The 22,627-nt window shown below is 38.6% G+C and overlaps 1 long non-coding RNA gene across 1 annotated transcript in view; it reads left to right on the forward strand.

The window, feature by feature from the left end:
• The window catches only part of LOC132540876 (uncharacterized), a 43,458-nt gene that overhangs the window by 17,389 nt on the left and 3,442 nt on the right, over positions 1–22,627 (forward strand). The window lies entirely within an intron of this gene.

Raw genomic sequence — 22,627 nt, forward strand, 5'->3', positions numbered from 1 at the left:
TATTATTTCCTTGAAAGGGAAAATTCAAAAGTCATGAGTTATATCCTCATTCCTAACTTACCCTATTTAACTTTAACATCTTTTGGCAGCTTGGCTATAAAATCTAAGATATGAGAATTTCTGCTTGATTCTGACTCTAGGTAACATTAGCCTCTCCACATTGATCATTTGGTTTTATTTCTTTTTAGAGAAAAGCACTTTCAATACCTCTTAGGTTGCTCTCAGAGCTGGGATTTGTATACCAACAATAAAAGGAAGTATTATTTACCAAAAGGCATTTTTCAACTTGATGAAAATGACTCAAGATATTTTCCTTTACTCAAGAGTAAATAATAATGCTTCTACTTGAAAGTTATATTTTATGTTTTTTAAATTTTACCTTGCTTGTAATAATCAAAAGAATAAATAAAACTTAAAGCATTGATTGTGGAGGTGGGACTTGGGGTAGTTTTTATTACAGTTGTAATAAACACTTGGAATGAATTTTTCCAAATACTATACATCCATATAATCCACTCTAGAAACATTATGAAGAATAGTAGAATGAAAAATGCCACCAGTATTAGTAATATAAAATTGACAATCATATTTGATAACCCATATATGCTCCCATTTGAGAGATGTCCCATTTGTAGTAGGTGATGGCATATGTTAACAAGATTTTAAATAATTATAATTTTTTGATATATAAAATTATGTAAGACTTAAAAAATAACTTTTTCTTGCCAGGGGAATGACTCAGTCACACAGTGCAAGATACACCTAAGGCTTTGTTTTGTCCTCAGCACTGGATATGCTGGAGTCGTATACTCTAAACTTTCTTTCTAGTAAAATACATTTTTAAAACTTTCCAAATTAAGGGCCACATGGTAGCATACCTGTACACACTACAGTGTACAAGGACCCAGGTTCAAGCCCCTGGTCCCTATCTGCAGTGGGAAAGCTTCATGAGTGATGAAGCATGGCTGCAGGTATCTCTCTGTCTCTCTCCTTCTCTATCCCCTCACCTCTCAAATCCTGTCTCTATCTGATAATAAATAAATAAATAAAAAGAAAACTTTTAAAATCAATACAGTGAAATAATCCTATCTCTTGAAAACACATATGGTACATTTCTAGAAATTTTAATATATGGAAATATTTGACAATTATGAATAACAAAATTTAGCCTATTCTAAATCTTCTGAGAATTTTGATATTCTACAAGTTATATTATCTCTTGGGGAAATACATCGAACTTTTATATATTTAATGAAACTATGACTAATAATTACCTTAACATAGACTTCTAAAACTAAAACAATATGAGAATAGTTGAACGTACATAGGTAAAAAAAAAACAAACAGAAAATTAGATCTATAAAATATTTAGAAAATATGCATTCATGGGTAGTAGCAACTTCAAAATATATTTCAAAGAGGAAGTAAATTTCATTCCATAGGAAATAGTTTCTAAAACTTGGTATGTAGGGGAATCACTTGGGAGTCCAGTTGAAAACAAGGATTTCAAGACAGACAAAATAGCTCACTTGAATAGTCTTTTTTTTTTATTATTATTTGCCGTGATTGCCTTGTAAATTTGAATCCTACCTCCAGCACAATAGAGCATGCTTTGGTGTCATGGTGTCTTTCTCTCTGTGTCTCTTTCTTGCTATCTATCGGAGACTATTGAAACTGAGATGACAAAAAAGAAGGGATTTTTAACCCCATTCCCAAAGATTCTTTTGGAAGTCAATTTTGGGCTCAGAGATATCCTTTTATCAAGCATGAAGTTCATTCTTTGACCATATTTTGAAAAGTATCAAGTAAGGGTGAGTTATATCCCAATCAATAACAACACAGATTGTCACTAAAGGAGACAATATCCCCGTAAAAAAACAAGAAAACTTCATAGTAATGGGTCATATTGTTTAGAAAAAGATCTACAAATGATTCTAATACATCTTCCTCCATGATTTTCACTATACTTTTATCGAGTAATTATATGCTTTACAATCAATTGGGCAGTGTTGTGATGAAAAAACATGGACACAAATTAGTGAAAAGAATAAAAACAACAGATCTCTCTGATTCATATATATATAACTTGAACAAAAAATGAAAAGTACATTTAACTGAAATTGTAAAAAAGTAGAAAATTAACAAAGATCCTACTTAGTCTTTCACATGAAACAATGTAAAATACCAGACACCCACCTCCCCAAAAATGTTTTCAGAACCATGGACATCAAACAATAAAGGACAGTGATCTCTCAAAGATGAAAAATAAGTAAGACAAGTTCCGTGATTGTTCCACTTTCTTGCCTGGAGAGTTTGCTGGACTGGAACAGGGAGAGGAAACCTAGGGCTTTTAATGTTTTAATGAATTGCAGAAGCAGACATGGGTGATAAAGAAGGCTAAACCGGAAGAGCTCTTAAGTCAGGGTACAGGAAATCAGATTGCTTCATAAGAAGAGGACTTACATACTGTTCAGGACAGTCTTACAGTCAGCTGAACACTGATCAGCACACATGTGATAAGGAAATACCTAACATCATGAAAATAGTCACCCAAAATGATTAATTAAAATATTCTCAGAGTTTTGAAATAGTTCTTATTTCTACACTCTCAGTAGAAAAACTCATAATGCATGGGGCACATGAGAGTAATCAGAAAGGTTTTGTCCCCAGAAATGTATGACATTAATCCTAGTCTAATTTTTCTGGTTCCATCTAGACAAAAGCAAATTTCAAGAGGAATGATGCAAACTCTTTCAAATGATTTGACCAGTCTCATAATAATGCTACTTCTGCAAATAGAGATTCAGGACCCTCACAATAAAAGTATCAAATAACAATTACTAAGCATTCAAAATCCCTAGAAAAATATGATCCATAAAAAGGAAATTAAATCAAATCAAAATTGACTTTGAAATAAAACATATTAAAAAGATAAGGCTACTAAAAAGTTATTACACACATATTTGTGACTAGAGACATATGAACATTCTTTTAATGTGCATACAGAATACTTATTAAACCATAACACTTGGGGGTCTGGCGGTAGTGAAGCGGGTTAAGCGCACTTGGCACAAAGTGCAAGGACCGTAAGGATCCCGGTTCAAGCCTCCGGCTCCTCACCTGCAGGGGAGTCGCTTCACAGGCGGTGAAGCAGGTCTGCAGGTGTCTATCTTTCTCTCCCCTCTCTGTCTTCCCCTCCTCTCTCCACTTCTCTCTGTCCTATCCAACAACCAACGACATCAAAAATAACAATAATAATCACAGCAAGGCTACAACAACAAGGGCAACAAAAGGGGGAAAATAGCCTCCTGGAGCTGTGGTTTCATGTTGCAGGCACTGAGCCCCAACAATAACCCTAGAGGCAAAAACAAAACAACAACAACAAAACAACACTGAGTCCATAAATATATTTCAAAAAACTTAAAAGAATATTAAGTAGCGTGTTGTTTTGATCCCAGTGGAATTAAATTATAAATTAATAAAAGAAAGTTGTTGGGAAAATCCACAAACATCTGGAAAATAAGTATACGGAAATATGTGATAAATGAACATAAATATCATGTTTCAAAGAGAAGAAGAGAAATTAGAAACTAATTTGATCTGCATGAAAGTGAAGAGAGATATAGAAAAATCTGTGCAATGAACTGAAATAGTACTTAGAAGTAGACAGTACTGGGTTTGAGAATTCAGCATTACAGCAAAGGACTTGGATATCATGAGACCTTAACGGTCTCAGTGCTGAGCTGTACTCTGGTCTCTCTTTCACAGATAAACACATTCTCTGTCTCATGAAAATAATTAAGAAAATAAATAAACATTTAAAAATTTATAACATTAAAATGTCTATATTGGGAAGGTCTAAAATCAGCTCGTTCAGCTTCTACCTTAAAAAAAGAAAGACACATAAGGATCCCGGTTCGAGTCCCTGGCTCTCCACCTGCAGGGAGGTCATTTCACAGGCAGTGAAGCAGGTCTGAAGGTGTCTATCTTTCTCTCCTTCTCTTTATCTTCCCCTCCCCGCTCAACTTCTCTCTGTCCTATCCAAAAAAATAGCCGCAGGAGCAGTGGATTTGTAGTGCAGGCACTGAGCCCCAACAATAACACTGGAGGTGAAAAGAAAAAAAAAAAAGTCAGAGGACTGGTTAAATAGCTCACTTGAATGGTTTGTTTCTTTGTCATTTACACAACCCATGGTTGTATGGTTGAGGATAGTCCTCACCTCATAGAAGGAAGCTTTAGTGCTATAGTCTCTCCCTCTCCCTCTCCCTCTCCCTCTCCCTCTCCCTCTCCCTCTCCCTCTCCCTCTCCCTTTTTCTCTCCCTCTCTATCTCCCTCTCTCTCTTTTTCTTTCTCTTTCTCTCTCAAGAAAGAGAAAAAGTAAAAGAAAGAAAAAGAGAAAAAAAAAAGTGCATTTGTTTGAAAGGCTGTACAGCTGACAGAGGAAACAACTTGCAAGCATGAGGTCTTGAGTTTGAACCTAGGCACCACACATGCCAGAGTAATCTCTTTATAGCTTTCATTAATAAATACACCTTTTTAAAAATGTAAATAAAATAATTAATGGAATTTTCAGAATAAAGGAAGTTAGATCAGAAGAAAAGTCAATTTTTTTAGAGATTCTTGTGTCTGATATTGAAGTATCTTCTGGCCCAACGTTTTAAGGTTGTTGTTAGTGGTGGTGGGAGAGAGAGAGAGAGAGAGAAAGGAGCACTGGTACAAGGCCTGTGGAAATTTTTATTTGATTATATTTACAGAATCCAGATAAAACAGTGACTTTCTTTCCCCTGTGAAGGATCATTCATTATAGTTTTACTGTTGTTTGCTAGTTTGTTTATTTTATTTACTGGATCACTTCTCACCTAGGGCTTAAGGTGGTGCTGGCAATTGAACCTGGGACTTAGAAAACTAAGATTTTTTTTAGGCAGATGGCCACCTCAGTGAGAAAAATGACTGATACATTGGCTTTTTATTTATTTATTTTCTTTTTAAAACTTATTTATTTACTTCAGATAGAGACAGAGAGAAATTGATAAGGGGGGGAGAAGGAGAGAGAGAGAGGTAGAGAGCTGTAAGTGTACGACTTCACTGCTTGAAAGGGTTACTTTCAGCAGATGGGAACTGGGGGCTTGAAACTGGGTCTTGACACACTATAATATGCACTCACAAACAGGTGTGCCACCACCCGGCCTAGCCCCTTAACTCATTGGATTTATGGCTAGTTTTTAGGTTATTTAACAATAATGTGCGAACAAACAAAAAAGATAATGACTTGGACCCACTTGCATGTTGAAAGATATATTGTTATAGGGGGATATGGGGGGACAAGGAAGGCCAACGCTTACTCCCCCCCCCATTCCCAAAGTTCATCATGCCATTCTCAACAAAAAATTGCTGGACTGGCATAGGATCTTGGTTTGAACCCCCGGCTCTCCACCTGCAGGGAGGGGGTTCACTTCAAAAGCAGTTAAGCAGGTCTGCAGATGTCTGTCTTTTCTTCCCTCTCTGTCTTCCCCTCCTCTCTCGATTTCTCTCTGTCCTATCCAACAACAATAGCAATGACATCAATAACAATAACAATAAGGGCAACAAAATGGGAAAAAAATGGCCTCCAGGAGCAGTGGATTCATAGTGCAGGCACTGTACCCCAGCAGTGGATTCCTAGTGCAGGCACTGTACACTAGAGGCCAAACAAAAATCAACAACAACAACAAAACAAAGTTACAGATACTAGATAAAGCGTAGGGTTTAGGGTACTGGATATAGTTGTACATATATAGTCATTAATAGCCCTCTGTGATAAGACTTAGACCTAATAAGCCTGGAATCCTAATAGAAATTCCTAAAGAAGGTATCATAATTCTCTTATGGATCAGACTTAGACTACATTAGTTTGGAAATCTAGTAGAAAGGCCCAAAGAAGACAAATCCCAAAAACCTAATTTTGGATGGGAACAACAAATGACACTCAAGACTGAAACAACTGGGAGAAACTTTGTGGTGGTCAAAGGACTAATAAGTTGGATAAGTTCAAGAGACTGGCTCACTTAATAATGGTCTTTTTGGTCACCCTATCATCTGGGGCCCTAGTCATGGAACCCTTGGATTTTCACACAAATATGATGGACCTAGACCTCTGATACATCCCTCTTTCCTCCATCAATAGTTACTACAATCAAGATTGTCATCATAAGCCCTCTTGCAGGTCTTCCCAGGACTTTGCCCTCCCCATAAAGCAGCAATGATAGAGACTGCTCCAGTCTCCACGGGGAGGCTAGGTCATCATACCTTGCCCTCAAGAAAACTGTTCCTAGAATGAATGCAGCCTGAAGTGTTTCCAGCTGTGACCATGAGCTGCTGTGAGCTCAGCCCTATAGGGACTCAGAGGATACACAGGCTTGTGTTAACTATAAATATATATGTGGGCCCTGGATCAGGTGGATGAGGTAAAGAGTTAATTTTATTAATAGATTTTTTTTTCAAGAGTGGGATCTACTCTTTGCCTTAATCCAACTTTCTAGCCCTTTTCTCTACTCTGACACCATCTTCTCAGTCCAACTCCATGTTAGCTATCAAACTCGAGCAAAAAATACAATAGTCATGGGCCCCTAGGAACATGCCCAAAATGGACATCCTAGTTTCTTTCCACCCTATGATCCCTAATATTATCTGCTCTGCTCCAACTTTTTGTTTCATGTTCATTAATCATTTTGCCCCCCCACTTTGTATCTTGGTGTCCTTCAAGGCACCAAGTTGCAGACACTATCATGATTCCAACCTGATTTTCATGGGTATAAGACCTCACCAATGTGTCTTGAAACCTTACCTCTCCAGAGCTCTACACCACTAGGGAAAGATAGAAATAGGCTGGGAGTGTGGATTCACCTGCACCCCAAAATAATTTTGATCTATACTCCCCGTGAGGGAGAAGTGATAAAGGAAAGATGACCAGAAGTCTTGGAACTCCAACTACATAAGGAATTGGAGAGGAGGAAAAAGGGAGGGACATTTGAATGTCATAATAGTTGTATGTGTGACTTGGAAAGGAAGAGAAGATGGGACCTAAAAGAAAAAAAGTCAAATATATACAAATGTAGACAGATGGTTGTGGAAATAATAGTTGACCTATGTCTGCAACCTTGGGAGAACTACTGTAGCTTACAAATGGAGGGATTGGGGGTCCAGAACTCTGGTGCTGAGAACAGTGTTGTACCCCTGTTATCTTATAAATTTGTGAATCAATATTAAATCACTAATAAAAAATAAAAATAAGTAAATAAAAATAGTTGATTCCATTAAAATAAATAAATAACTGCATACATTCTGATAGACATATGCAATAATACCAGTGAAAGAAAATTATCTGGGGTAGTGGGAGTAAATAGCATAATGGTTATACAAAGAGACTCATGCCTGAGGCTCCTAAGTCCCAGGTTCAGTCCCCCACACCATTATAAACCAAAGCTGATTGGGGCTCTGTTAAAAAAGAAAAGAAGAAAGAAAAAATATTACCAAAAAAAAAAAAACCCAAATCTGATTCTAATCAAGCATTTAAATTTACTTAATGGCTTATAGTAAACATAGCTGATAAAATAATTTAATAAAAATAATCCAGGAAATGGAATTAGCAAAACAGACATTAAAAAACTGTCTAGGATTAGTGACTTAGTTTCTTCAACAACAAAAAGAAATGCAAGTAACAAAGACAGAAGAAAAATTTAAAGACTAAATCAGTCATTTCAATGTATGGACCTTATTTAGACCCTGATTTAAATGCTTTGTCTGTTTAACCATTGTAATTACAATCAAATATTGTAGATACTGCCTGGATATCTGATATTATTAGAGAAATATGTTAGCGAGCATAAATCAAACCACCATCCACTGTAAGGAAGCAAAGATGTTTATTGACGAATTGCAATCCGGGCCGAGATGGTGACTGGTGTTAGTCTACCAAGCTCGACCCCGAACAGGGCTCAAACAATACAATTTATAGGAATTCAGACTACACTCAGGGAGGGGGAGCACATCACCTTATCAACCTACATCCAATAACAGGCTATAGCAAACACAAGATCCAATCATTTCAAACTTAGCAAAAGCATGATCCATTCAAAGCAAAGCGCGGGCTATTTTCAAATATAGTAAGATCACACAACCAATAGAATTCAACCAGGCACATCCTCCTGCCATGGGCTATGACCACCCATCCGGTAGACAGCACACCACAAAGTCTGTTCAAAGGTCCTGATAAGGCTTGTCCCCATGTAGGGTCCTTTGAACAATGGGTGGCCTTAACTGATTAGGTCCTGCTTATTCAAGGGGGAAGGGGCAAGGAATTTTACACCTCATACTACAAGCAACTAATACTAAAAGCACTTAACAAACAACTGCATAAAAAGGGAATTTCAAGGCTACTGCCTTTTACATTCCCCACTTGTCTTAGCCGAGAATCAAATCTTTGATTCATCTTCATCTTTTTTTTCTTTTGGGTCAGTGGGATCAGCAACTGTCCTCTTCAAAGGAATGTGATGAATCTAGTGCCACTTTCCGGCAACCTTTGCAGCAGTTGGTGTACTCAGGATCACAATATAAGGTCTTTCTCACTGGGTGTGCCTTGTGGAGCAGGCAGCAGATGACAGGGTCCTTCCCAAAGGCTTGTAGCACAGCATTCTAATTGTCCTGCAATATAGGCTGGAGATCTGTAAGAACTTGGTAACAGTTGTGGGATAGATCAGAGACAAGAGCATCACAGATCATGACAGCAGCAGTCTGCCAAAAACCATTTCAAAGGGAGACAGTTTGTTTACAATGGGAGACAGTGTACTCTCAGAAGGGCCTGAGCCAGGAGCGATACCAATCCCCTGCCAGTTTCAAGGGTTAATTTAGTTAAAGTCTCCTTTAAGGTCTAATTTATCTCTCTACCTGCCCAGGGATATGGGACTCGTTAGCATAATGAAATTTCCAATTTGTTCCCATTTCTCAGGTCACTAACTGAGACACAAAAACAGTGAATGTCTGCCTACCAGAACCAATGGTGAGAGGGAACTCTCCACCTGGGCACTGTTTTATCTAAAATTTTCTTGCTCACCATCTATGCCCCCTCAGACTTTATTGGTTAAATCTCTACCCAACTTGAAAATGTGTCTATAAATATCAGCAAGTACTTATACCCAAAAGTCTCTGATTTTACTTCTGTAAAATCTATTTAGTCTCTAGTCCTAATCTCTTGCCCATCTTATTTCTCCTTACTGTATCCAGGGTCCTTTGGAAGCAGGGAGCCTAGTAGAATCAATGTCAAGGCTGGCTCTGCTTGTTGTGTAGCTGCACAAGTGGCTTCATCTGCCCTCTAGTTTCTTTTCTGATGTCCGGAACAATGGGTCACGGCTGCTTCTTGCAGGGTCCATGCGGCCTCCAGTAGGTTCTTTTGCTGGATCATCTTCCCGGGAGTCAGGAATCTTCTCTCCCCACATGCTCCATGCACACGCCATGTAGCAAAGGCATACCTCTTGGCAGTCATGCATTTGTAGGGAGCCTCAGGATCCGTCTCCAACATCAGGGTGGCAGGGTTCAGGCTGGTGGCAGCACTGAATTTCACTCATGGCTGGTCTAGGAACAGAACTTGGTAGCAGGTTAGGTGGGCATTGGACTTGCCCCAGTGATGGCTTGTCTGCTTTCCTTGCCAGCTGTGCCACAGGTGCTATTGTCCTCAGGCATTTTGTCCATCCAGCAGCTACAGGGTCCAATATTTGACAAATAGGCAACGGGTCTGTGCCATGACCCAAGGTTTTTGGGTCAGCACTCCCCGGCTTATGCCTTTAAGTTCATCAACCAGCAGTCTAAATGGCTTGTTGATAAAACAGCCTTTCTTCCAGTGTCCTTTTTCTTTGCAGTAACATCACTGATCTTTCTCTTCCCTTAGCCCCAATTTTCTGACTTTCCTTTTCCCTCTGGGCACTGCCCCAACTTTCTCTTTCTTCCTTTCTTTCTTTTTTCCTTTCTTTCTTTCCAAAGTCTAATGTCAAAACATTTACCAACTTCTTAAAAACCCTCTGAGCAATCTCTCAGCTTTTCTTTAAAATCTTTCTGTCTTCTGTAACTTTTTTCTAACACCTGGGGCAGATTTGAGCAACAAAACGCCAAATTTAGTGTCATTCTATTTACCTTAGAGAAATTTGTGGGCCATTTTACTGCCTCTTGGAGACCCCCTAAGAGAACCTGGCAGTATGATTGAAAGGGTATCACTGCCGTACTCGTACATTTGTAACCAGTAAGACATACACAAAACCAGATTAAGAGCTTACCAAAACTGACAATCTAATGACCAGAATTTGCCTATACATCTCTATGTAATTTTAGAAGGTCTTTTTAACAAACAGATATACCAGTATAGTATATAAAGTCAATATCTAATGTGTTGACATAATAAAATGATCACCATTTTTTAGCATTATTTTAAACTGCTTGGACAATTTAAGCACAATATCAAAACAGTTTTTGTTAAGATCTTTACTCATCACAAAGCTATCATGAATAAGTGTAGATATAAAACTCTTAATAGATTTTACCTCTTAGAACTCTAATATGGCAACTTAAAAGGCTAAAATAAACCTCATAACTTAAATATTCAAAATAATAATTTTGTTAAACCAGGATTTGCCAAAACAAATCTTCTATCAGACCAAAAATACCATTTGTCAAGAATAAATCTCTGACAGTGTCTTAAAACAAACCAGATAATTTTTAAAAGCAGAAAGATATAAAGAGGAAAACCAGAGCAAAAGCTTCAGGCTAGAAAATCATTAATATAACCACTGTGTTATTTTTCACTCGCCTAAGCCAGTTCTACTTCTTTAGTTGAGAAGGTATTTTAAAACATTTACATGTCAATAACCTTCCTGCCATTTTTCACACAAGAGATAGAGACACATCTTCAGCGTGTGATACCTAACTTGAGAGACTCTGTTTGAATTTTAAAGAGCATACATTTAAAAGTTTTTTTTTAACCTCCTGTAGCAATTTCCATAACCAGGATCTCTAAACCAAATTCAGTTTAACTAAATTTTTCTTTAAACTTTAAACAAACTCTAATTACTTAGAGAGTTAACACATACTAGTGACTTCTCAAAGCATTTTCAATGTCAGACAAATGCCAAATTTGCTGTGGACCAATATCTATAAAATAGATAATTTGCATATCAATTTGGAGAAGATGAATTGTCACATTAAATACTTTAGACTTTAAATCTTTAGCTGTCTTAGCAAATTAATTTTTACCCTTATATTACCACATAAGAACTGTATTGAAAACTCTAAAGAACTTTGATAAGAATGCAGCTTTAAAGTTACTTACACTTTTAACCTTAAGATTAACATTTTTAGGCCACTAAAACAAACCTAAAACACACATATAAACATGTAAGACATCTCATAGCCACCTTTTTATCATTTATATATCTGGGCTGATTGCTTAGGGAAAAGAGCAGCTTTTAACCAGTACAGACACATCTTAGCAACATACCTGGTCAAACACAAATTTAGATCTGCACTCACACAATTTTTCAAGATGAAACATCTCACATTTATATACTAAGATTTTTCTTTTATCCAATAGCTCCTAGGACAACCTTAACTAGCCCTAAATAAACAAAGAGGAAGAAACAAATTCTTTCAGCTTCTCTCCACGAGGAGCCCAAGAGGACCAAGGGCAGTTTTTAGACAGTTCCAGTCAGCTCCGGGGGCATGGGTAAAGCCACACACATGCTAGCACTATCACCCATCTGCACCCATGGACCCGTCCCAGGTCACAGCCACACCGAGGCAGGGCGGGGTGTCACCCCTGCACTAGAGCTGCTGCCTGGCCCGGCTCCAGGCCCCTGCTGTGACCAGCCCTCCTGACTCCTGTGAGGGCAGGGTGGCACCCTCAGGGTCCTGCCTGGACTAGCCTGAGGACATGATTCTGCTACTCAGGCTTAAAAGAGAGACAAAGACAAGGCAAAATTCAGCTGGCAACTTCAGGCCGGAACCAAATCTGGTCCCGTCGCTCTGAGATGATTTCTTAATGTTGACCAAAAAGACACAGGGACACAAAAAAGCACAGAAACACATCTTACATCGAAGGTGAGCCTCTCTGAGGAACAAAAAGTCATGAGTTTATATTTATGCACTCCTACCCCCAAACTATGAGTAACCAGGTCCAGTGGGGTAGATGCCGCCTGGCCCATTCCTGCAAAGTGAAAGTAAGTGAACACGAAACACAGACTGACAAACAGACAAGACACACACAGACAGACAAGCGCGCTTAACAAATGTCCAGACAATACCTAACACCCCAGATTTCACGGGTTCTTTTTATACTTTTCTTACAGCCAGCTGGCACACTGTTTTCTCATTCTCACACAGTTTTTCCCTATCAACCCAAAGGGTGTCCACTTGGGACCTTCTTCCCTTTTTAGGTTGCAAGAAGTTTTTATTAATGGAGACTCCAGTTTTTCTAAATTTTTAACCTTTAACCTCCTGTGGTACCATAACACAAAATAAGGGAAGGAGACAAACGAATAGACAACCAGCTAAGACTACAAGGCCGACAAGACAGATAGTTAGTGGGGAAAATGGAACTGACATCCGAAGGACGTCAGACACTCAACTGTGCCCGCCTGGCCGGGCCCCTCGCGGGACCTTAAGGAGTCTTAGCTTTAAGGGTAGCCGTATAATCCCCGGCCCTGGTCTCAACTAAGTTGAGAATCCCCGTTTAGCTGAAACGACTCCACGGACACGCAGGTTAGGGCCCACTCAAGCCCCGTAGCTTTTCAGGCCGTGAGGCACATAACATTCACACACACGCAGCAGACCATGCATTCAGTCAAGATTGGGCAATTACCATTCCGGCCGCCGCTACTAAGGAATGTTGCCAGTTAGGCCTTCAGGAGTCACCGGAGAGTAGCTCTGGCCAGACCCCCTCAGCTGCACTATCAAGCTCAGCCTTTTCGCGAATTGCCAAAGAGAGGAGAGTAAAAGAGACAAACACAGAGTGGCCACGAGAGACAGTTCGGAAGAGGACCCTTTTCCAGATCCTTACGTGGACCCTGTTTCAGGTCCCGGGTGAACCCTGTTTCAGGTTCCGGGGCGAACCCTGTTCCAGATCCTTACCCCAGCAGCCTGGGAGTCGTCACTCCCCAGCGCTGCGGTCTGGGATTTTTAACGCGGCGTCCCGCAATCCACAGACCCCCAGGCCCCGCGGGGACTTACACAAAAATCAAGCTTGACTCACTGGTCCTCCGGAGGCACAGAGCTAGAAAAGAAATGGTACCATACAAAATTCAGGCCTGACTTACCGGCGCCGGGCAGGACTTCCAAGGCCTCCGAGGGTCCGGACCCAGGATGGGGTGTCCTCAGGAATACCCGTCTGAGGGATCTCGCTGGAGCCTCCAAATGTTAGCGAGCATAAATCAAACCACCATCCACTGTAAGGAAGCAAAGATGTTTATTGACGAATTGCAATCCGGGCCGAGATGGTGACTGGTGTTAGTCTACCAAGCTCGACCCCGAACAGGGCTCAAACAATACAATTTATAGGAATTCAGACTACACTCAGGGAGGGGGAGCACATCACCTTATCAACCTACATCCAATAACAGGCTATAGCAAACACAAGATCCAATCATTTCAAACTTAGCAAAAGCATGATCCATTCAAAGCAAAGCGCGGGCTATTTTCAAATATAGTAAGATCACACAACCAATAGAATTCAACCAGGCACATCCTCCTGCCATGGGCTATGACCACCCATCCGGTAGACAGCACACCACAAAGTCTGTTCAAAGGTCCTGATAAGGCTTGTCCCCATGTAGGGTCCTTTGAACAATGGGTGGCCTTAACTGATTAGGTCCTGCTTATTCAAGGGGGAAGGGGCAAGGAATTTTACACCTCATACTACAAGCAACTAATACTAAAAGCACTTAACAAACAACTGCATAAAAAGGGAATTTCAAGGCTACTGCCTTTTACAAAATATAGTTAGATTTAGTGGGTATGACGACATCTTTTATGCTTGATAATATCAATCTAGATACACATTATGGTGTGAAATGTATGAGAAATACATCTAGAATGTGGTTTAAATATTTGGGTGAGTAATTAATGACAGTATATTTAAGCAAACTTTTAGGGGTTAATATTGTTGAAGCTGGGTAATGAAATAGATAACTGAGTTTACAATACAACACTTGTGTTCATGCTTAAAACTTCATTTAAAATAAGAAAAACATAAAAAATGAATCATCAGTGCTTTTAGATTCACAATTAATAAGACATAATTTGAAGAAAAGGAAATAAAGGAGCATTTCATGGCAGCTTTTATGCTTACTTTGTAGACCTGTCTGTATATTTCTGCTCTGTTGGATAACCATTTTAAGCTGTTAAACTCAATTCAGCCTAACCAAGAATGTAACAGAGCTAATGTATTAGCAATTCAAACTCAGAATGTGTCACAAGTTAAACTGTTTATGTTTGTTTGTAATATTCAATTCCTTCATTTCCCATGGGTGGCAAAGATTTTGCCTGTAGGTAACAGCAGGCAGTGGGTGTTTCAGCATCAGTGAAATTCTATTTAAAAAATTAACTGGAAAGGGGAAGGGCTGACTTGATTAAAAAAAACAAAGAAGAGAATGTGAGTACAGATTTAATGGAATGTGGAAGAATACAAAAGAAGAAATGCTCCATTATCAGCTGCAAAATAATGTAAGCTGAATATGACATAAGGAAGTTCCCATGGATATGAAAAGGCCTATAAAGCTAGAAAATAAATAATATCATTTAATGTTTAGATAGTCCTTTCATAGGAGACTAATTTATAAAAGTTGATTTTTTTCCTTAGTTCCAGGAGACATTTTGTGATTGTTCCTAGCACTGTGTTATCCTGATAAACTTTATCTATTCCCCTAAATGCTGATACTTATGTTGATGTAATATCATTATGTTTTTGAAAATTATGAAACCCCAAGTAAATCTTAAAGTATACCACAGATAATCATTTTCATACCAGCAAAGTATACTTAAATATTTTTTATTGTAGTTCTACCTTTAAAAAAATAAAAAGAAGGGGTTGGGTGGTTACGCAGTGGGTTAAGTGCACGTGGTGTAAAGCGCAAGGACTGGCATAAAGGTCCCAGTTCAATCCCCCAGCACCCCACCTGTAGGGGGGTCGCTTCACTGAGTGGTGAAGCAGGTCTGTAGGTATCTATCTTTCTCTCCTTCTCTCTGTCTTCCCCTCCTCTCTCCATATTACTCTGTTCTATTCAATAACAACAACGTCAATAACAACAATAATAATAACCACAATGTTAAAACAGCAAGGGCATCAAAAGTGAAAAACATAGCCTCCAGGAGTAGTGGATTTGTGGTGCAGGCACCAAGCACCAGCAATAAACCTGTAGGCAAAATAATAATAATAATAATAATAATAAATAACCTTTCTTAGTTGTGGTCTTAGGTAATTATTCTTTTTCTAGACTGCTTGTGAGACTGAATATTTTGCCATGTGTGTTTTGCCAGAATGACTTTGTGCTATATTGTGTGGAATATATTGTGTGACATGCAGGAATCTATGATAGCACTAAGATTCCGCAGATTATAGTTCAGCTTTTGTATTATTCTCTCCCTTTGAGTGTGGATGGGAACTGTAAATACAGTAAATACAGTCAGTCATTCCCTTGCTTAGGTTACATGGTATCACAAAGATACATTTGATTACAAATACAGATTTCCCTCTCCCTGCAAGAACATTAAGTCTTTTCTTCTAGCGTTTGCCCTTCTTCCGCGTAGCCAGTCAACAGCATCAGGTTGAGCCTGATGTAAACTTTCAAGACCTCCTTTGAATCTGGAGAGGTGGCAGTCATTGACTATGTGGGTCATAGTCTGTCTGTAGCCGCAGGGGCAGTTTGGGTCGTCTCTGGCTCCCCAGCAATGGAACATAACGGCGCACCGGCCATGGCCTGTTCGATAGCGATTGAAGAGGGCCCAATCATAATGTGCCAGGTCAAAGCCGGGTTGACGCTTGCAGGGGTCTGTGATGAGGTGTTTGTTCTTTATCTCAGCTGACTTCCAACTCTGTTTCCAAGAGACTGGAACAGAGAAGTTCAGTGTAGGCGTAGGGGACCAGATTGGGTGACGAGACGTCAAGCGTTGGACAGGGTGGGCAAAGATATCCGCGTATATTGGCAGGTCCGGTCGAGCGTAGTCGTGGGAAATGAACTTAGATGATGCCGCATCCTGACGAATATCTGGCGGGGCGATGTTGCTAAGAACTGACAGCCATGGAACCGGGGTGGAACGGATGGTTCCAGAAATTATCCTCATGGAGGAATATAATTTGGAATCGACCAAGTGGACATGGGGGCTACGGAACCATACTGGGGCACAGTATTCTGCAGTGGAATAGCATAATGCCAGAGAGGATGATAGCAGTGTGGAAGCGCTCGTGCCCCATGAGGAGCTGGCCAGTCTTGCAATGATGTGATTCTTCGCGCCCACCTTTGCTGCAGTTTTTATGAGATGTTTGTGAAATGACAGAGTGCGATCGAGAGTAATGCCAAGATAGACTGGCTGGGCTTCATGCCGGATTCTCGTATCGCCAAGCTGCACACGCGAGGCCGAGGCATGGTGTAGATGGAAAACAGATGATACTGTTTTTGCAGTGCTAGGGATTAGTCGCCCATTCATTGGGGAAACTGAGGATCCTTCCTAGCTGACTGAATCCACATGGATCCCAGTCACTTTCAAAGCCAGCAACATTAAGTCAAATTGGCATAAAACAAAGATGCAATTAGCATGAAATTATATGGACATTATTTAAACATTCTCAGCACCCCCTGAAAAATAAGTACCCCAAATAATGCATATATAAACTGACACTAATTTATAGTAGAAGCAGGAATTATATGATAAAGTCATGGCAATATAAAGTGGGAAGGAACTTGGCAGTGCCACTCTCTCTACTTAGGATACATGGTGCCTCTGTAAGGACTTCCAGCAAAACAAACACTAAAATCTCTTTTCACTTTTGTCTGAAATTGAAAATCTTGTTCAGATTTCTCTTGGCCAGCAAAACCAAATCCTAATATAGGTCTTTTGTAAAAATGAAAAGGCAGTAACTCAAACTTTTGAAAAGTGAGGGTATTTATATTATTGTCTTAATTGACTGGGGAGAGATATTCTGTATTGAAGATAGAAGCTTCATGTTTGGTAAGACCATATGATGTATTATCACATGGCTATAATCTAAGAGCAGCTTCTAGAATATGAGTGATCCAAACCTACAGTTAGCAAGAAAATCTAGACTTACAACTACAAGGGACTCAATTCTGCATATAATGGGAATGAGCTTGGTTGAAGATTCCAGAATCTATTAATAGATGAGAACATAGCTCTGGTCCACACTTTCATTTCAACCTTGTAAGACCATGAGCAAGAAATCCTGCTATGCTGTACTTCCCATCTAAAGTACTGTTAAGTAAATAATGAGTGTTGTTTTAAACTACTAAATCTGATACAATTGATGTGCTCTTAGAACTAAGGGAGTGGGTCAACTAGGAATACCAAAGGAGACTACCTGGGACCACAGTAAGACAGGACTAGAACAATTTCAGGAACCCACCAAATCACCAGTGAGTACAAACATGTGTGGCTTGTGGACAGAGAGGAGCCTAGGGAGAGATTAAGCAGCTGGTAACAGTCTGGCAATTTACCGTTTGAGACACCACCTCCAACTTCACCAACAAGGGGACAGCTGAAGGGAGGAGAAAACTCCCCTGAAACTCACCAAATGAAACTGTGAGTCTCCATTGCTATTCCTCTCAGAATCTGGAGCAGCGGCGGGGAGGCCCTGTGCTGACACCAGGGGACAGAGAACTAACAAGGAAACTCAGGGGATCTATACCTCCGTGGCCTAGCAGTGGGGCTGTAATAGTCTCTCCATAACCACTGGATTATCTCTGCCCCACCCTGCTTTATTTCTTGATCAGGGGTCAGTGATTAAGCTAAGACGCCTACTGATAGTTTAAAAGCCTTCAGGCTCACATAGCCTACAGGGAAGAAAAGAACAAAAGAGGCTCTTAAACCACTGAGCTCCAACTCAGGGATTAAAATAATATCAAACAACTGTCAATTTCCACAACTGTGAACCCTTTAATTACCTTACTTAGACACAAGTCAATCCAGGCAAGAGTGATCAGTAATTTGAAAAGTACTGGGAGAGGTACCTCATAACATACTATATAAAATGGTTAAACCAGCAAGAAGAAATAATGGAGAAACGAACCACGACTAGAGTCCAACTAAAAGCCCCCCAAAGGTTGAAGCACAAAATAATGAGGTCAACATCCAAACACTAGCTAAGGAAATAATAACAGGAGTGAGTAAAGAGTTTGAAAGAATAGTCATCAGAAATGCAGAAACAACAAATGAGACCCTGGAATAAAACACTGATTATCTCAAGATTATTAGAGAGCTGAAAGCTGAAATACCTGAGCTAAGAACACAATTATCTGAATAAGCTAAAAGAGTATCAGAACAGGGTAACAAAATTGATGAACTCCAGAAAACTGCAGAGGGGAGAGAGAATAGAATAAATGAGGCTGAAGATAGAATTAGCAATATCGAGAACAAATTAGAGACAACTAAAAAAGAAGAGATCTCAAAAACAGATTAAGAGATACTAAAAACAACAACAGAGACCTATGAGATGACTTCAAAAGAAATAATATACACATTATTGGCTTATCAGAGGAAGAAAGAGAGGGAGGGGAAGAATCATTCTTCAGGATATAATAGCTAAGAACTTCTCTAGTCTAGACAACATAAAATACATAAAGGTTCAAGAATCCCAGAGGGTCCCAAACAAAATTAACCCAGACTTAAAGACACCAAGACACATCATATTTAATATGGAAAGGAATAAGGATGAGGAAAGGATCCTGAAGGCTTCAAGAGAAAAAGAGAGTCACCTACAGAGGAAAACCCATAAGATTAGCAGCAGACTTCTCCACACACTTTATGCCAGAAAAGAATGGCAAGAGATCTATTGAGTGCTCAATACATAATTTTACAAAAATTATGAATTAGTTTATTTGTTTTGTTTATTGTCATCAGAGTTATCACTGGTATTCTATGCCTTCATAATGAATCTATTCTAGGCAGCCACTTTTTTTCTCTGTTTTTTCTTTTCTTTTTTATTTGATATGCTAGAGAGAAATTGATAGGGGAGTGGGAGATAGAGAGGGATAAAAGACACCCAAATCATTGCTTTACCACTACTAAATCTTTAAGGAGACCAGGGTTTTGAGTCATCACACATGTGACCTCAATTGGGTGTGCCACCACCTGGCCCCTAATTCCATATATCTAAAGAAATTGTGCATACATGTTTTATTGCATGCATACACATTAACTATACATAGTTGTATAGTCATATAGTATATTCAAATTTATATATAATTGGAGTGATACATATGTAGAGAAGAATCTAGAAGGCTGCACGCCAAACTGTTCATAGAATTTCACTCAAAACATAGTATAGGGGCCATAGGGATAGTTGATAGGATAGGTCACATGCCTTTCCGTGCGTATAGCCTTGATTTGATTGCTAACACCACATTAGAGAGATAGTGACATGAGAGAGTATGCTCCAGTACAGTAGTGTGTCTTCCTCTGATTTTATTCTTTTTTAAATTGTATTTATTTATGCATTATTGGATAGAGACAGAGAGAAATTGAGCGGAGAGGGGGCTACATATATATATATATATATATATAGAGAGAGAGAGAGAGAGGGAGAGAGAGAGAGAGACAGAGACACCTACAGCCCTGCTTTTAAATTGTATTTATTTATGCATTATTGGATAGAGACAGAGAGAAATTGAGAGGAGAGGGGGCTATAGAGAGGGAGAGACAGAGATAGAGACAGAGACACCTACAGCCCTGCTTCACCACATGTGAACTTTTCCCCCTACAGGTGGGGACCAAGGGCTTGAAGTGGGGCCCTTGTAGCTCTATTTCTCTCTCTCTGTATATGAATTTAATTGTGACTTATAGGAGTGAAATCATATATATATATATAGTCCTCATTCCAGAAAAAATAAATGGGTAGAAAAGGTTAGGAGGGCAGATTTGTGTTTTATTGTTGTTTGTTTACTTTTACTACCTGAAAAATTTCCAATAATTATATACTATTTTTAGTACACAGCATCACTTAGATAGTGTTCCATATACATAGAAAACTATATTCAGGGGAGGGAATCAGGCTAGAGTTTGGAGTTGATACAAATATTAAAATATGAATGATATTTGGACTGGAGTTGGTGTAGTGCACCAAAGTAAAAGACTCTGAGGTAAAAAGAGAGTTCAGGTCTGGACCAGGATGGTATAGAACCTAGTGGGGGTTGTATTACTTTGTGGAAAACTCAGAAATGTTATGCATTTACAAATGATTGTATTTACTGTTGACTATAAAACATTAATCCCCCAATAAAGAAAAAAACATGAATGATAATAAAGAACCCATATACATGATAAGTACTGGAGATGGCATTCACACCAGTTATAAGATCTCTGTGAAGATGTCTATTTATATTTATGACATTTGAAATGTATTCCAGAGAATTTAACTAGGTAGGGGGAAAGGTTTATCGTGCTAGGATTAAGAATATGAGAAATAAGTGCACATGAGGCTATATCTAAGATGTGAAGTCAGATTGCTGAAGGTAAATCTTTTTCTTGAGATTTTAATGCTTTACTGAACTCAGATCTATGTGTAGTTATAATCTCCTATTATTACAGATGTCCTCAATTCAACTTTTGCCCCAGGAGACAAAGGTGGCAGCAGAAACCCATAAATTCCAGCCTCTGAATCAGAAATTATAACACATCAAACTTACTCAAGAAATTTATAGATATGACACTATGGATTATGTTTGTGTGAAATCCGTTGGCAGTTTGGATGTGGGTTGATTTTAGAGTGAAATGGAAATACTTTGTATCTATTCATACTTGTTTACATTTATAGGAAAGAATACAGGGCCCAGAGATAGAAAATCTTGCTGGGTTTTTATCCTTATGTTGTTAATTATTTTTCTCTACGGTATATAATATAATTTCTTTTATCCATCTGTATTCATTTGTATGATAGGGTTTAATAATGCCTATTTTACTGAGTCACTATGTAGTAAAGTGTTTGGCATTGTCTTTGGAATATCTGTAGCTTCACAAAAATGGTGAATACCACTAATCTCTGAACATTTATTAACAATTGCTATGGAAAAATCTATTTGATCCTAACAGTACCTTTAAGGTTAACATTATATACTTGAAACTGTACAGATGAGAAAGATGCAGCTCATTAAGCTTAAATAACTTGCCCCAAATAGTAAGTGCTTGAGTTGACAGTTAAGCAAGTATTTTTAAGTTATTAGAGTATAATATTGTTTAATTCTTTGTTCACTTTAGAAAGCAATGTTACAAATTACTTTAAACCACAGTACTATCAGTAAGAAATAAGGGACAGAAAAAGAAATAAAGGTGAAGTATTCATTCTTAAAATATACTAATCTGGGTAGAGCTATTTAATTCAAATATAATCAATCATAGTTTCTCTTTGAAGGTAGAAATAAGGACACTGTGTCTTTCATCTTTTTCATCTTTATTTATCCATATCTTTTATATAATATACTTTTGTCTGAGTAAAATTTATTTATACATCTTAAAAATCTGTTTTACACATGTTTCCAGGCTATTTTAACTAAGGATATTGCAGAATCTGCAAGATTTTATACCCTTTCCTTTTTCTTGTGAGACAGTGAAAGGAACTGGGAAACTGTTTCAAATATATTTCTTCACTTTGGTGGAAAATGAGTTTTTGAATTCTGCCAAATACAATAGTTATGATCAAACTTTGCTTGCATGGGGGAATTGTTATTCCCCCCTTTTTTTTCCCAAAAAAAAAGGATCTCAAGAAAGTGAGTGAAAGTTTTCTATTTCACTCTTACTATAAATCTCTTCACACAGAGATTAGTTCTCACTTAATGCACACTTTTAGAAAATGACCACATCTTTTTGGTGGGGATAGTGGGATCTGCCACTGCCTCCATGACATATGCCATTCAAATTTATACATTAGCAGGAAAAAAGAGCAGGGATCTGAAAAGAATCAAGTGCTAAGGAGGGTGTTGAAATGAGTTTTTCTTTCATGGGAAAGTTGTGAAAAATCACAACTAGCATTGGAAGTCATAGTGTTCTTAATTTCTATTCTACATATGGTAGGGTTGTTTCAGTCTTGGAAAAGATACCATATTTCTTGTAAGAACATTTTTCCCCACAAAGCATGCTTACCATACGACAGAGGCATAAACATTTGGAGACATAGCTGATCACAGTATTTTTGCATTTTCCAATCAGGTTCACTGCAATACCCCATCTGAATAAAAAGAATCTATAGATCATTTTTTTTGACCACCAGGGTGGTGATCTCTGTCAATCAAAATTATATACAACTCCATGATTTCTGCCAGCCTCTTTCTAAACCTTCTCTGTTTTTGTTTGTTTGTTTGTTTATTTTACCACCATGGTTTTCTCTGGAGCT

The sequence above is a fragment of the Erinaceus europaeus genome, chromosome 10 (genome assembly GCF_950295315.1).
Source record: "Erinaceus europaeus chromosome 10, mEriEur2.1, whole genome shotgun sequence".
NCBI lineage: Eukaryota > Metazoa > Chordata > Mammalia > Eulipotyphla > Erinaceidae > Erinaceus > Erinaceus europaeus.